This window comes from Mesocricetus auratus, unplaced genomic scaffold, assembly GCF_017639785.1.
Source record: "Mesocricetus auratus isolate SY011 unplaced genomic scaffold, BCM_Maur_2.0 Super-Scaffold_6730, whole genome shotgun sequence".
NCBI lineage: Eukaryota > Metazoa > Chordata > Mammalia > Rodentia > Cricetidae > Mesocricetus > Mesocricetus auratus.
The window spans coordinates 13901796-13916938 of record NW_024429184.1 but is presented as its reverse complement, the minus strand read 5'-3'; positions in this window follow the sequence as shown (position 1 = coordinate 13916938).

Below are 15143 nucleotides of genomic sequence, written 5' to 3'. Positions count from 1 at the left end.
TTTCATATCCCGGACTGACCTGCACTCACTAGCCCTATGATAACCTTTACCACAACGATGGCAAAGCTTCAGTTCTCTTGTTCTTTCAGGGGATTGACAATCTTTCTTAAGGTGCCCCATTTTCCCACAATTAAAACAAGCTTTTCGACTAGATAAATCTCCACGCCTGTGCGTTTGTAAAATGGCGGCAGCTAGTCCTGCATTGGTTAGGGGTCCCCCAGCTCCCTGCACACTCTGAGCCAATCTTGTAAACCTTTGCTTTTGCGAGGGCGATAGCCGCTCGACATTCCTGGGTTGCTTCTTCATAGACAAGTTGCTCAATCAGGGGCATAGCTTGTTCTGAATCACCAAAGATGCGACCGGCGGCCTCAGTCATTCTGGCCACAAAGTCTGAAAATGGCTCTTGGGGTCCTTGGACAATCTTTGTAAGGTGTCCACTGGATTCTCCCCTTTTTGTGAGGGCCTTCCATGCTTTAATAGCGGCGGCCGACACCTGACCATAGATGCCCCAGATGTAGTTGGTTTGATTAAGGGCATGTTGACCCTGACCTGTCAGCATTTCAAATGTCCACTGCCTCTGATTCTCATCTTCAGCTGTGGCATTAACTCTAGCTTGCGCCTGGGCTGCATCATACCAGAGAGCCTTCCATTCCATGTATTGTCCCATGTTGGGAAGCACTGCTTTCACTGTCGTCTGCCAGTCAGTGGGAGTCATGGCAAAATTAGCAAGCCTTTCTACCTGTATTGTGGTAAAGTTAGCATTGACCCCATAATTACGAACGGATTCGGCCAATTCTTTGATTTGATTGTAATCTACGGGAGTATGTACTCTTCCGCCTTCCACATTCTCGAATACTGGAAAAGCCATTTGTATTTTTCTCCATTCCTTTAAAGGTAAAAAGGAGTCAGTACCAGTATTCAGCCGAAGCTCATACTGCGGAGGCGCCGAGGGGCGTGAGCCCGCCGGATTTATAGGCGGTGGCCTCACATTCATTTTTGTTTTCAGCGGCCGGTGTCTATCAGGGTGATATCTTTCTTCCTCATACCGTGCCACCTCCTCCTCTAGACCACCTTCTTCGCTAGAATCCAGAGTGTCAGAATCGGAATTATCTAGCTCCAAGGCTTCTAGCTCTACCGTAGGGTATAGCCTAGATTCTGGCTTTTTCTTTTTCTTAGATTTGTTAGGGGTGAATGATCACTCCCTTCTTTCTCTCCCCTTTCTTAACTTCTTGGGGAGGGCCTTTTTTCTTAGACATGTCTTTCCTTTTGCGAGCTCCCATTCTCTCACTCCGTTCAGTTTCTGACATGCTATCCTGAACTTCCTCTAAGGTTCCCTGACTTTCTACTATAGCAGGGTGACAGGCCTCATCCTCCAAGCAGTTTTTAACTAGCTTCCAAATGGCTTTGGTACCTAAGTGGAGATCTCCTTCTGCATGCTTCCTGTCTAGTTCTTTACCTAGCTTGTTCCATGAGGCCACAGTGAGGGACCCGGAACAAGCATACCATGGTGCCACTCTATCTACCTCCTTCACAAAATTTTGAAGTGTTCGTGGTGCAATTTTGAGATCTCTTTGTTTTAGTACAGTCTGTAGGGCAGTAACCACTGACTGTGACAACCCCATCGCGCTAGCGGCTTATCTAAAGAACGGCGCTCGACTCCTTTACCAGACTGACAGCACCGTTCTGTCAGCACCAGCCACGATGAAGAAGGACAAACAGGACTAGCACCAAAGCCTCCACTGACCCGTCCCACGGTGATGACAAACTAAGGCCAAAGTCGAGAAAAGGGGTGTTCAGGATAAAGCATACCTTTCTGAACTTACGTCCCTGCAGTTCTGAATCTGCCCCGTCTTCCGAGGGGTCTCCCGCGGCGCCGGCGATGTTGAAGAGTTCCCGGGTTTCGGCACCAGATGTCCCGCGCTACCGTCTCGCCAGCAAGAACGACGCAGGACACTCGGATCCTTCTGCAGTAAAGCTTTAATACATCTTGAGAGATAGATGATCAGCTTCTGAGAGGGAGACCCCAAGCTAAGAAACCCAGCCCCTTATATAAGCCTAGGAGCTCCGAGTGAGACGTGTAGAGCCGGGATTGGTGGTTTGCTCATCACCCCAGATGACGGGTGAGGCACAGCTTAAACGGTAAACTCCAACTGACAGCAGATGTCAGCACCATTTTCTAATGGCGATAGCGATAGTGAGGGCGGCTCCTCACACTGGAGGAAGGTCCAATGCCTCTCAGATAGGGTAACCTAGTCTTGGCCACACAGCCTTCCCCCCCCCTACTCTTGTCTCCAGCCTTGACCTTCCCAGCACCACCATTCCGCTCTCCCAGCTCCCCCTCCCCTCTCCTCCTTTCCCCCTCCCCCACATCCAGGTCTTCCTTGCCATGCTTCATCTTGAGCTTCTGTTTCTCTCTGGCTCTTAGCCAGAGATGTCCTGCCCTAGAGAGAAACTGATAGCCGTGAGCCCTACATGGGTCCTTGCAGCTTCCCAGGCCAGACTTCCAGAAGTGTGTCTTTGTCCTTGTAGGGCTGTGGCAGGGCTGCTGAAGTGATGGGGGGGAGGACACTTAGTACCACCTGCTTCCCTGCTCCTCCTCCACCCGTGTGTGGGCGATCTTATCAGTAACTGGCTGGTGTCTACTGTCTTTGGAAGAGCTGTCAGGGTGCATGTGCACTCATGTATGTTTGGAACACAAGTACACATGCTTGCATGTGCGAACCTGTGCATGTAAGTGCTCCTCAAGTAATACTCCTATGGTAGATGTCATAAAGGCTAAGAGATCCATACATAACATCCTTTAGTCTAAGAGTTCATAGCCGGGGTCCAGGTGTGGCTACTTGTGAGTCTCCAGGGTCACATGCTAATATTTTGTGTGTTTCATTTTTCTGGAAGTGAAGCCTTGTTTCCACCCCCAGCCCACGCCTGCCCAGATTTTCCAAATCCCCAGGCAGTTAAGGACTGTCATAGGCAGAATAACGGCTCCTCATGTCCTCACCACTAGGATCTGTGGCTGTATGGTGTTAGGCTGTGACACTGCTGGCCCTGAAATAGCACATGGCATCGCAGGGCTACATGGCATCGCACAGCCGGGCCACCTTTACTGCAGACTGGCTGCCTCCAGCTGTGTCCTCTCACTCCAGAGAGCCCAGCTCTGAACCCCTCTCAGCCATCAATGTCAAAGGAGACCCTTCCATCTACTCTTGCCCTGGGCCTCTTGCTTTAACCCCTAGTTGTTGAGGGATCTATGATCACACTATGAACCCCGAGTTTGCATTTGTGTTAATTAAATAAATCAACCTTGGGTCAGGAAGCAGAGGCAACAACTAGTTGACAGAAAGTAATCCTAGAGAGTCAGAGGGAGTGCAGGAAAATGGATAGAGAGAGCCACAGGAAGTAGGAGGGAGGGACTTTAAGTGTGGTGGTCATTTTGGTTTGGCGGAGCAGAAGGATGCTCTCTTTCTGAGACATAGTTGAAGAGGGAAGGTCAGCTGGTTACTCCTCACTCTCTCTAAGCCAGCAGTTTTTCACCCCAGCCTCTGACTCCCAAGTCTTTATTGGTAAGTAGAACGATAAAGGCTTAGTTAAAAACTATATTTGGGGCCTGGAGAGAGAGCTCAGAGGTTAAGAGCACTGGCTGTTCTTCCAGAGGTCCTGAGTTCAATTCCCAGCAACCACATGGTGGCTCACAACCAGCTATAATGAGATCTGGTGCCCTCTTCTGGCATGCGGGCATAAATGCAGGCAAAACACTGTATACATAATAATTAAATAAATCTTAAAAAATTAAAAAAAACCTATATTTGGTGGCAGTGGCAGGAGGTGGATGTCCCAGGGGGCCGCTGCCTGAGAGTGGACCAGTAAGAGTGGAGCCTAAGTTACTGGCTGAAGCTGAAGCTGCAGTAGATTAAGGTGCAGCCGTTGGGCAGGCGGAAAAACTACACCTAGCCCTCTCTGCTCTGGGCCATAGATCTCTGATGCATGGGTATGGCTCCCTGCACCACATGAGAGCTGCATGGCATTCCCACAGAGCTGATCCTTCTAGAAACCATGCCTGTGCTTTCCACCCCGAGTCTTCTGCCCAAAGGGGCAAATTTACTTCTAGGACCTATGCTGACCTCTTCCCCTGAAGGCCAGTCAGAATGAGGTGAGGAAGGCAGGCAGGAGGGTAGAAAAGTCAGAGGCCCCACGTGTGTGCACAAGGTCCCTCATAATGGAAAAGGAGAGAGAGAGAGAGAGAGAGAGAGAGAGAGAGAGAGAGAGAGAGAGAGAGAGAGAGAGAGCGCACTGTAGATCTTGGGTCTCTTCTACTTGTTCTGAGTCCAAATTGTCAGCAGTGGGTCCGTGTGATTTTATAAAATAAATTTTCAAGCAAAGGGTTGCACCTCAGGGAGTCCATGATACTACCCTGCAGGTGGGAGAGGGGTTAATTGGAAAGTTTCCTTAGAGGAGATTCAGGTGGGCTCAGGCAGATGAGCCGGGTTCAAATAAGTGGACACTGCAGAGACAGGGTGATGTGGCAGAGCCACGGAGGGAAGGAAGTGTGAGACGCTTGTGGGTGAAGACCCCTCTGACATGGAGTCTCCACACAGAGGGGCCGGGCCATGAGGCTGTTGAATTCTTGGTGAAGGTGTTGTTGGCTTGGAGTGATGGGGGAAGTCCTATGTATATGTCAATAAAGCACTGTTGGGCCAATAGGGAACCAAGATAGGTGGGACTAGGAGTCCAGGAGAACTCTGGGAAGGAGAAACACAGGAAGTCAAGATGTAACGCCATGGGGTAGGAAGCCGGGAACTATTCTCCGGTAAGAGAAATACTTAGATTAACAATTATGGGGTAATTACTTATGTGGATGTGTTAAAAAGGGGTACCAAGCTAGGGGTATCAGATTAAATCTCCAGGTCTTCGCCTGACAAAGGTCAGGAAAGTAAGGGGACCCTGAGAGATTGCCCTCAGTTGGAGGGTGGATTGGATTAAATCTCCAGTAAGAAAGAAAAATTGAGAGGTCGCCCTCAGTTGGAGGGTGGATTACATTAAATCTCTAGGCCTCAGCCTGACACCAAGGTCGGGAAATAGGGGAACCCTCAGTTGGAGGGTGGATTGTGTAAATCTTAAGGCTTTTTGCCTGAGGGAACATCCTGGGTTGGAGGATGGATTGAAAAATGGGTGAATAGCCGGGAGTTGGTGGCACACGCCTTTAATCCCAGTACATGGGAGACACAGGCAGGCAGATCTCTTGAGTTCAAGGCCAGTCTGGTCTACACAGCAAGTTCCAGGACAGCCTCCAAATAATACAGAGAAACCCTGTCTCAAAAAAAAAATGGGTGAATCAAAAAAATTGGTAACAGTAAATGAGGTACTGGTATTAAGTAAAGAAAAAGGAAAAGACAAAGGTATATGGAATGGAAAATTTTGTTTGCATTTAAGGTCAATTTTGTGAGTCATCTCTAAAAACTTTTGGCCAAAAGCCTGGCCTCTCCACCTTGCATCTACAGAGTTACATGGAGTAGGTACAGCTGTACCCCATGACTGTAGCTCAAATGGAGGAATGATGAGGGGCATCTAGGACTTTTTAACCTTTTTAGTTCAAGGACTGGCTGGAGTTGTTCTTTTACATATATTTCAATTAAGGAAGTTTCATTTCAACAGACTAATCATGACCTAGGGAAAAAGGATGACTGAAAGATGCATGTATGTTCTGAATGTATGGTGTGGCCACACCGGTATATATGAAATGTGATTGTGAATGCGTGAGTGTGAACTGCTTATATGATTAAAAGGATACTTAAATCCCTTCAAAAATAGTTAAAAAGCTACCTAAATCGCTTTAGATATAGCCAAAAGGAACATCCAGCCAGTCGGTTAATGTTTTAACAGAAAAGTTAAGATGTAAATGAGGCCTTGTCAGCTAGTGAGAGCTCTACAGGTTAGATTGGGAAAGACTACTCACAGACTTCAAATGATTTTCAAAAGTTATTTGGGACACAGTATAGTTTACAATCTTTGAGTGATTTTCAGAAGTTTTTAGGAAATACTTAATGGATATGTCCTTTTTAAAGAGCATCTACAAATAATCTAGGTAGTAATCCCAATTAACCTAGATAGTTAACCAAGGAGGGTAGACAAATCCTTCTACTGTTATGGTCCAGCTTCAACAGTTCAAAAAAAATTTTAGAAAATAAAAAAGGGGGAGTAATGTCCCCAGTCCCCACATGACTCATCAAACAATACACTCCTCATTTAAAAATTTTAAAATGTGAATGCCAGTGAGCAATCTGCTTCAGACAGATTCTGGCATGATGGAACTTGAGCAACTATTGCTCAGGTCAAATGGAGATATCCATGCACTAGACAGTGGAGAAGACCCTAATTTGGGGTCGAGGGCATGTTTGTGTTTTCTTGCAGGAAAAGAAAAGCTTCGGCAGCTGTCAGACCATTTAGTGAGATGCATGGAGCAGAGAAAAACTAGACCTGAGACCATGGGAGCCTACCTAAGCCAGTTTGAGTGAGATCTCCTAAATCAGTGTTCCTAACCCTTGATGTCATCGAATCTACAGCCCAAGAAAGAAAGAAAACAGTCGGTTCGAGATTTCCAGTTTCTCAACAGACCTGCTGCTTCAACCTCCCGGACCTGTGAGTTTTAATCCCGAAGCCAACAGAGAACTGGAAAGACTAACTGTCTGCCCTTGACACACCTTGAAACAACAGAATTCATTTTGCCAGTTTTTCCCTTTGGGGGGTAAAAGGACCCATTTAAAACATTTGGACATTGGTATGGACTATGATGAGTGGCAAAAGCCTCTTTTCAGTATTTGAACAGGACATGGTCACTTGAAATATCAGATTTGGTGGTTCCTGTTTCTGGAATCACGCCTATGCCAGTGTATTTTTCTGGAGAAATGCAACTTGTCCTAATGCGACAAAAAGGAGACCTTTGGCTCAAGTCGCATATTCAGCTGAGGTTAGTGACGTTAAATCAACAAACTGCATCACCACAGGAACAAATTGGTGCTCTGTGGATAGTGCAACAAGCCTCTTGTTCATATTTTTTATAATGTTACATGTGTAACATCAATGATTGTGCCTCTAGATTGACTCAGTCTCAGACAAGTTTTGGTCACAGTGCCTGAGCCAAGATCCTCTTACATTCAAACCCATTGACAGGAATCTCAGCCCAGCATTCCCAACAGAAGTTCGGATGTTCGTTCTGATTGGAACAGCTTATGCTAATGTGTCATGGGCATCATGGTCCATGGAGGAAAACCTATCAGGAAAAAGGGACAGGTTAACATTTCTTTCAAAAAGGGACTATGTGGCTGGACAGTGGTGGTGCACACCTTTAATCTCAGCAGAAGCAGGCAGATCACTGTGAGTTCGAGGCCAGCCTGTTCTACAGAGTTCCAGAGCAGCCAGAGCTACACAGAGAAACCCTGTTTCAAACAAAATAAAACAGAACAAAGCAAGGAATATGTACTAAGTATGGTTTATGCCTTTAACCCCAGCATTCAGGAGACAGAGAGGCATATTTGTGAGTTAAAGGCCAGCAAGAGCTGTATAGAGACTCTGTCTTTTTTTTTAAGGAACACATGCTGTAATAGATATAGTAGTTTCAAATGCTTATTTAAAAAGAGGTGAGAAAGAAATCAAGAAACTAGTCACCAAAACAACAAATAATCCAATTTTAAAAATGGGGTACAGATCTAAATAGAGAATTCTCAATAGAGGAATCTCAAATGACCTAAAGGCACTTAAGGAATTGCTCAACATCCTTAGCCATCAGGGAAATGCAAATCAAAACAACTCTGAGATACCATCTTACACCTGTCAGAATGGCTAAAATAAAAAACACCAGTGATAGTTTATGCTGGAGAAGATGTAGAGAAAGGGGAACATTCTTCCATTGCTGATGGGAGTGTAAACTTGTACAGCTGCTTTGGAAATCAATATGGTGGTTTCTCAGAAAAATGGGAATCAGTCTACCACAAGACCCAACAATTCCACTCTTAGGCATATATCCAAAGGATGCACATTCATACCACAAGGACATCTGTTCAACTATGTTTATGGCAGCATTATTTGTAATAGCCAGAACCTGGAAGCAACCTAGATGCCCCTCAACTGAAGAGTGGATAGAGAAAATGTGGTACACAATGGAGTACTACTCAGTGGAAAAAAACAATGACATCTTGAAAGAAACCATCCTGAGTGAGGTAACCCAGACACAGAAAGGCAAACATCATATGTACTCACTCATAAGTGGATATTAGACACAGGGCAAAGGAAAACCAGCCTACAATCCACAACCCCAGAGAGGACCCTAAGAGGGACATACGTGGACTCCCCCCACCCCCAGAAGCGGAAAGGGACAAGATCTCGAGTAAATTGGTAGCATGGTGGGAGTGTGGAGGGAGGTAGGAGAAAGAGAAGGGGAGGGGGGAGGAGAACATGCGGGATCAGGAAGGCTGAGTTGGGGGAAGAACAGAGAGGGAGAGCAAGGAAAGAGATACCCTGATATGGGCTTAACGAGAAACCTGGCACTAGGAGCTCACAAGGATGACCCTAACTAGGAATCTAAGCAATAGTGGAGATGCCCTTCCTCTATAATGAGATTGGTCACTGCCTTATATGCTGTTATAGAGCCTTCATCCAGAAGCAGAAGCAGAGACCCACAGCTAAGCACTGAGCTGAACTCTTGTAGTCCAGTTGCAGAGAGGGAGGAGTGATGAGCAAAGGGGTCAAGACCATGCTGGGGAAACCCATAGCAACATCTGACCCGAGCAAGTGGGAGCTCAGGGAACTCCAGTCTGACATCTGGGACCGACCCACAGCCCTGATCGTCAGTTTGAAGGCCAGGGCAGTCTATGGGGCCTCTGGCAGTGAAACCAGTATTTATCCCAGTGCACAAATGGACTTTTGGAGCCCATTCCCTATGGAGGGATACTCCCCAACCTAGATACAGGGGGGAGGGCCTTGATCCGGCCCCAAATGATGTCACAGACTTTGATGATCCCTCATGGGAGGTCTCACCCTCCCTGAGGAGTGAATGGGGGGAGTGGGATGGGGAGGGGGTAGGGGAATGGGAGGACAGGAGGGAGAGGGAACTGGGATTGGTATGTAAAATAAGATTGTTTTTAATTTAAATAATTAATTTTTAAAAAGAGGTGAGAAACTGTACCTAGCCTGCAGCAGAAACAGTTACATCTACACCATAGCCCTGTGCTGACATCTGCCCGGAGGCCAAGGCCAAGAAAAGCCCTAGCAACTCATTGAACTCTTGCTGGCTGAGGGATGCAGATACACTGGGCAGGGATTCTGCACCTGATTCAGGGACAGTACACAGCAAAATGACATCACAGTAGCTGGTTTTCGTAAAAGACGCCACAGTCATCTCCTGGGCCCTGTAAGATTTCCTTCAGGGAGTGACGTTTTCGTGGTCCACATCTGGTTTTGTGGATTTATTCTCAGGCTGCTGATTGAATCATGGGATGGCTCTGAGCTTCTTGGATCATAGAAGTTGCCATTTCGCTTCTGGATGTGGTATGGGGCCAGGTCCTGAAGAGTCACACTGCCAGCTAGAGCTAGTGCAGGAGCTCTCGCTGATTCTGCGCACATCCAATGAGGTAGTGCCCAGCAACGCTGGCCTGCCACAGAGATGTCTGCCAAATTGGATTAGCCAGCCCAGCGTCTGGCCTAAAGCCTGAAAGATGGACACAGCACTTATTAAATGATCCGCAGGCAGGGATGTTTCAAGTACTTAATCAGCTCTTCATTTCCCTCCTCGAGGGAACAGGGAAGCCTCAATGCCACCCACAGTGAGATATTACCAATCCTGGCAGGGTCCCTGTCTGCCATTTTCACTGCAGAGCAGGCAGGAAATGCCTAAGGAGGACCAAAACTGCTTAAGTTGGAGGCAGACGAACAACCCTGGGGCAGGAGAGCCTTGACTCTCCCAGGCACTCATGTGGACAACCGGACCCTTCTTGGGGCTTCTAATGCTCTGTGGGCTCCAAGGAGCTGAAAACAGTCTTCTAGGATGCTAAGGCAGAATGGCCCTTCTGGAGTGCAGAGGCGTGTGCGCGTGTGCGTGCGTGCGTGCGTGCATGTGCATGGATGTGGGCTTTGTTGTTGTTCACTCTCTAGGGAAGTCTAGCTCCAAACTGGTGCCTCAGCCTCCAAACTCAGTTGTTTTGGAACCACAGGCACGCGCCGCCATGCCTAGCTTTCCCTATGGCTTTAATTCAGCCTACCCTGCCCCCAGTGTGGAGTCACACACCTCCTTTCTGTTCTCACGGCTCCTTCTTTCCTTCCTGGAGAAACTTGGGAACCCAGGGAGAGCAAAGAGGACTTGGGGGAGCTTCTCTGTTGGCCTCGTTGGGGCGTCTCTATTCTTGGCATGAATTCGGGGTGACCTTGCCTCTCCTGCTCCCTACTGGACTTGACTGAGGTGATGTCCTTAGTAAGGTCCCTCTTCCCAGGTGCTGTGGGACCTGCCAGCTTCCCAGTGTCTGTAGATCTCTAAGAGGAGGCTTAGCAAGATTTCCACCGCACCTAATGAGGACTGAGGCGGGAGGACAGGGCAGAGAGTGACGTGTCAAAAGCTTTGCACAGAACCTTACAAGCCGTGTAAAACCATCATCTAATTCCTCCCCAGGTCTACTAAAACTGCCATTGGCACAAGCAGGAGCAGAGGCACTCCGGTATCTGAAGGTCACCTGTGGCTTCCTAAAATACCGAAGGCCAGACCCTAGGGTAGAGTTTTGACAGGCTGATGAGACACACAGCTTGTGAGGTTGGTTTTGGTTTTTTTTTTTTTTTAATGGGTAGGAGTATTTTGCCTGCATGCATGCAGTACGCTCAAGGGCCTGGGGTGGATGTCAGATCCCCTGGAACTGGAGTTACAGTGAGCTGAGATCTGTCATGTAGATAGTTCATGAAATGTATCTGCATGTCACAGATAAACATGCATTCTACATATACTTCATGTGTATTTAGATAAATAAGGCTTGTGCTGTGCAAACAGTGTAACTGAAGTTACATAAAAGTTTCAGCTCTGCACAGTGTGGTGGGGACATTTAGGTTCTCAAACTCTTTTCTCTGTTCCAGCCTGCTCCTGGCCCCTGAAGAGTGATCCTCCTCTCTCTGTCTCTTTCTTCTCCCTCCCTCCCTACTTCTCCCCCCCTCTCTCTCCATTTCCCCTCTCTCTCCTTTCTCTCTCCCTGCTGGCTGTCCTGGAACTTGCTGTATAGACCAGGCTGGTCTTGAACTCACAGAGATCTGCCTGCCTCTGCCTCCAGAGTGCTAGGATTGAAGGTGTGCGCCACCACCGCCCAGTATGTGAGTTCTCTCTCGTTAATAACCTGTCCTTGCTTCTGCTCTGCACAGTCCCTGTTCCAGGACTCCCTTCTGGAGGTGCCATCCAAACCCTCTAGCAGCTGACGTAAACAGAAACAGGAGATAAAACCCTGAGTGGAAAACCAAACAAACTAACCTGCAAAGTTCTGGTCAGAGTCAGCCCCCGCAGGCTGGAGGGGTGGCTCTGCGACACAGGGTTTGTCTGGCGTGAGGCAGGCCCAGGGTTCTGTCCTCAGCTTGGGGATGGGATGGGAGACAGACGGGCAGGCTTGCTTTTCCCCGCTCCAAGCCTTCCGTCACGCATCATGTGGAGTCTAATCCTGCCCTCGCTCTCATCACCACACTCCACTGGAATGCCTCTCTCAGATCAGCCAGAACAGTTTGTTCAGGTGCCAACATTTTTACTTTTGATGTTTCCTCTAAGCAGAGGCCTCCTCTTACTATCTGCTGATGAGGTGCTGGGTGTGGCTTCCCAGGCCTTTTGACTCCACAGGAAAAGGAATGAGCGGGTAGGAAAGGGGAGTGATGAAGCTGGGATCCCCTGGAGCCGCAGCCGTCCTTCAGAATTAGAAGATGCACAGCGGAGATGAGGGCTCCTCTCCCCAGCAAGGCGGGAGCACCCTGTTCCCGCTCCTTCTTGGTAGGAGCCAGTTTCTTACCTGATTTATCTGCCACCCTGGTGCTCTCCTCATCTTTCTGATTAATAGTTTAGTTGGGGGTTCTGGGAAATTTACATCCAATGGTTACCATAGCAACCAGCTCTTCTGCACAAGATCCCATAGAAAATGCATTTGGGGCCTTCTGAAGGAACTGGATTTACAAGGACCTTGGCTTCCACCAGAGCAGAATGGGCAGGTATAACCCACGGATGCAGTAAGAATTACGAGCAGACGGGCACTGCCCTAGCCGTCCCATAAATCGAGGGGGACGGTTTTAGTGCCTGCTCCTCTGCCTTTCTTTGTCTTGCACTGGACCCTCCCCTGCCCATCAACATTCTATCCGGAAAACTAGTTTCCCACAGGACTCAGGGAACAGACGGAAGGGTGTGTGGCAGGTAAAATGATCTGAGGCCGCACCTGGCAGCCTCGGGAGCCAGTAACTCCCTGTCACCATATGTGTGTAGTTGGGGCCTTTCGGTGTGACACAGAGAACACCGTACAGAGGGTAGGGTGGGTGTTGCATGTGTGGAACCTCTGGGTGTCTTCCAGCCCCGGGAAGGGGCAGTGGATCTGAGCTTACTTGTGAGACCAGCTCTTGAAGCCCTTACTTAAACAGAACATGGGATTCAGGCATTTTAGTCTCCAGGGGCATTGCTGTATCTTCGTAAACACAATGCTGAACACACTGCTGCCTGGCTCACAGATGAATGTATGAATTCCTCAAGGTTTTGTTAAGTACGTGGGCACAATTTATTAATCCTTATGAGGTCTTTTATTATCATAATAAAAACATTTTTTCAGAACATGGTCAAATAACAACTGAACTGGGAATGGGAAAAGAAGTATTGCCTGTAAAAGCTTGTCCTACACTCTAGGGCCATCCCTTGATGATAGAGGAGGCATGCTAGTCTCCAAAAGTCAGGCAGAAACAATGTGCTATGTGGTATGGAACACGGTTCTGCTAAAAGGGACCGCTTAGCCTTTCTGTGTATCTACTTTCCTATCCGTGCAGTGGGGTGGCCAACGCCTCAATCTCAGGCTGACTGATGGGCACAGGCTTAGCTGAAAGATGTTTGTGATAATTGATTAGTAATGTCTGCCCTGAGTACCACCTGGGAGGAGGGGACACATATGTCATGTAGCTACCATCCTTGGACCAGATGGCTCTGGATCAGAAGACTTGATTTCAAGTCACTTCAGATATTCCTTGTCTTCAGTCTTCTAGGCCTTTCTTTACCCTCAAGCTTATAAAATCCTTTGTTACTTTACCATCTCATCACATTTTCTGTTCTGAATAAACTGGTCTGTGTGAATGACCTCAGAACTGCCTAGAAGCAGAGAGGTGTGCAGTTTGGCTTGTAAGTGACACCAATTATTTCAGGGAAAAAGGATACAGATTCTCAGGAGCTCCAGCCTGCAGCAGCTTGCACTAGAATATAATCATGTAAGGGAATATTGTAGTGAGGGGTGTGTGTGTGTGTGTGTGTGTGTGTGTGTGTGTGTGTGTACCTGAAATCAAATGTGGGGCTTCACATTTCATAGGAAAGCATACCACCACTGGTCTGTATTCCCTTGTTGACCCTTTAAAAAAATAAAACAAAACAAAACAATAAAACGTATTATTTACCACAAGGTCTCACTAAGATGCCCAGGTTGACCTTTGAACTTGCTCTGTAGCCCAGGCCACCCTTGAATGTACAGTGCCTTCTGCTTCAGTCTCCCGAGTAGCTGGCATTATGGGCTCCCATCACCAGGTCCAGCTTGTTGTAGACTTTTGAAATGAGGGCACTGGGTAGGTGTGATGAGTCTTTCTCTGTCTTGCCAGCCAGCTCCCAAATAACGACACAGAGACTTAATATTAAATATGAAAGACTTGGCCTTGATTAGGCCTCAACTGGTCCCATAGCTCTTATAACTTGAATTGACCTATCCCTATTAATCTCCATGCTGCCACATGACTTGGTTACCCATGATCTGTGCCCTATGTCCCACTTCTTCAGAGTCTCCACACTGCCCATCCTTCTTCCTCCGTGACTGGCTCATGACTCTGACTTTCTTCTTCCCAGAATTCTCTCCCTTTGTGGCAGTCCTGCCTATACCTCCTGCCTAGCTGTTTAGTTTTTTATCATACCAACTACAGCAATACATCTTCACACAGTGTACAAATATCCCACAACAGATGGGCAGCTGCGAAAGTGGGCAGAGTTGGTCTTATGGGTTTATTTTGGGCACACAGTTGTGCTCCTACTGGAGATATCTCTTTGGCAGCAAGAAGCTATACTCTTAAAAAAAAAAAAGAAGCTATACTCTTCAAAAGAGAAAGTTGTAGCTGGGTCAAACACCCGCTACTATTCTTCCAAGTTCCCCTACTTCTGTGGCCCTGGTTACACTGGTCTATCTTAAGTTGTACATGTCTCCTTAGACTACCTGCTGAGACCACCAGTGCCATTCCAGGGGCTTGCCATGCTCTTTGCCTTACCATCGACTCCCAGCCATGCTTCAGGGTCCAGATTCCAAGTGATGACGCTTCTCCAGCCCCTTAGACCACGCAGAGTCCTGCATCACCTACCTCCTTCTCTATGTCCAGGCCAACAGTGTTAACTGGCTCCTTGGCAGATCCTGTGACCTGGGCACAGCAGAGCGAAGCATCTCAGAACATAGTCCTGTGAAGGAAAACAGCCCAGCTCAGATCCTGGAGGAAAGCAGAAATCCAGACTGCACCTGAACCCTCCCACAGAGTTCCTCACTTAGGGCTACCTCAGGCCTCACGAAGAGTGGATGGAGTCCTGAGTGAACATGTGCTGTTGACATGAGCACAGCCATGTCAGGGATGCCAGTGCCTCAGACCCATGGGAGTGGCAAAGCCTTCCCTGAGTAAGGCTCAGAGGGAGGGCAAAGCCTTCCTCCAGGCTGAGTGGGATGCTGCCAGTGTGTACAGAAAGCATCATCCGCAGCTCCCTCCTCCCTGATGTTTACAGCCTGAGGCTGCTCCCCTAAGGGGACCCCACTACTGGGATGAGCTTAAATCTGCCTCCTTGTTCAGAGGAATGCCATAACCCTCCTCCTTGATTCAGCTGCATAAAATAAATACGAGAGTTTCCAGCTTGCTGTTGTGGTAGGTGCCCTCCATCA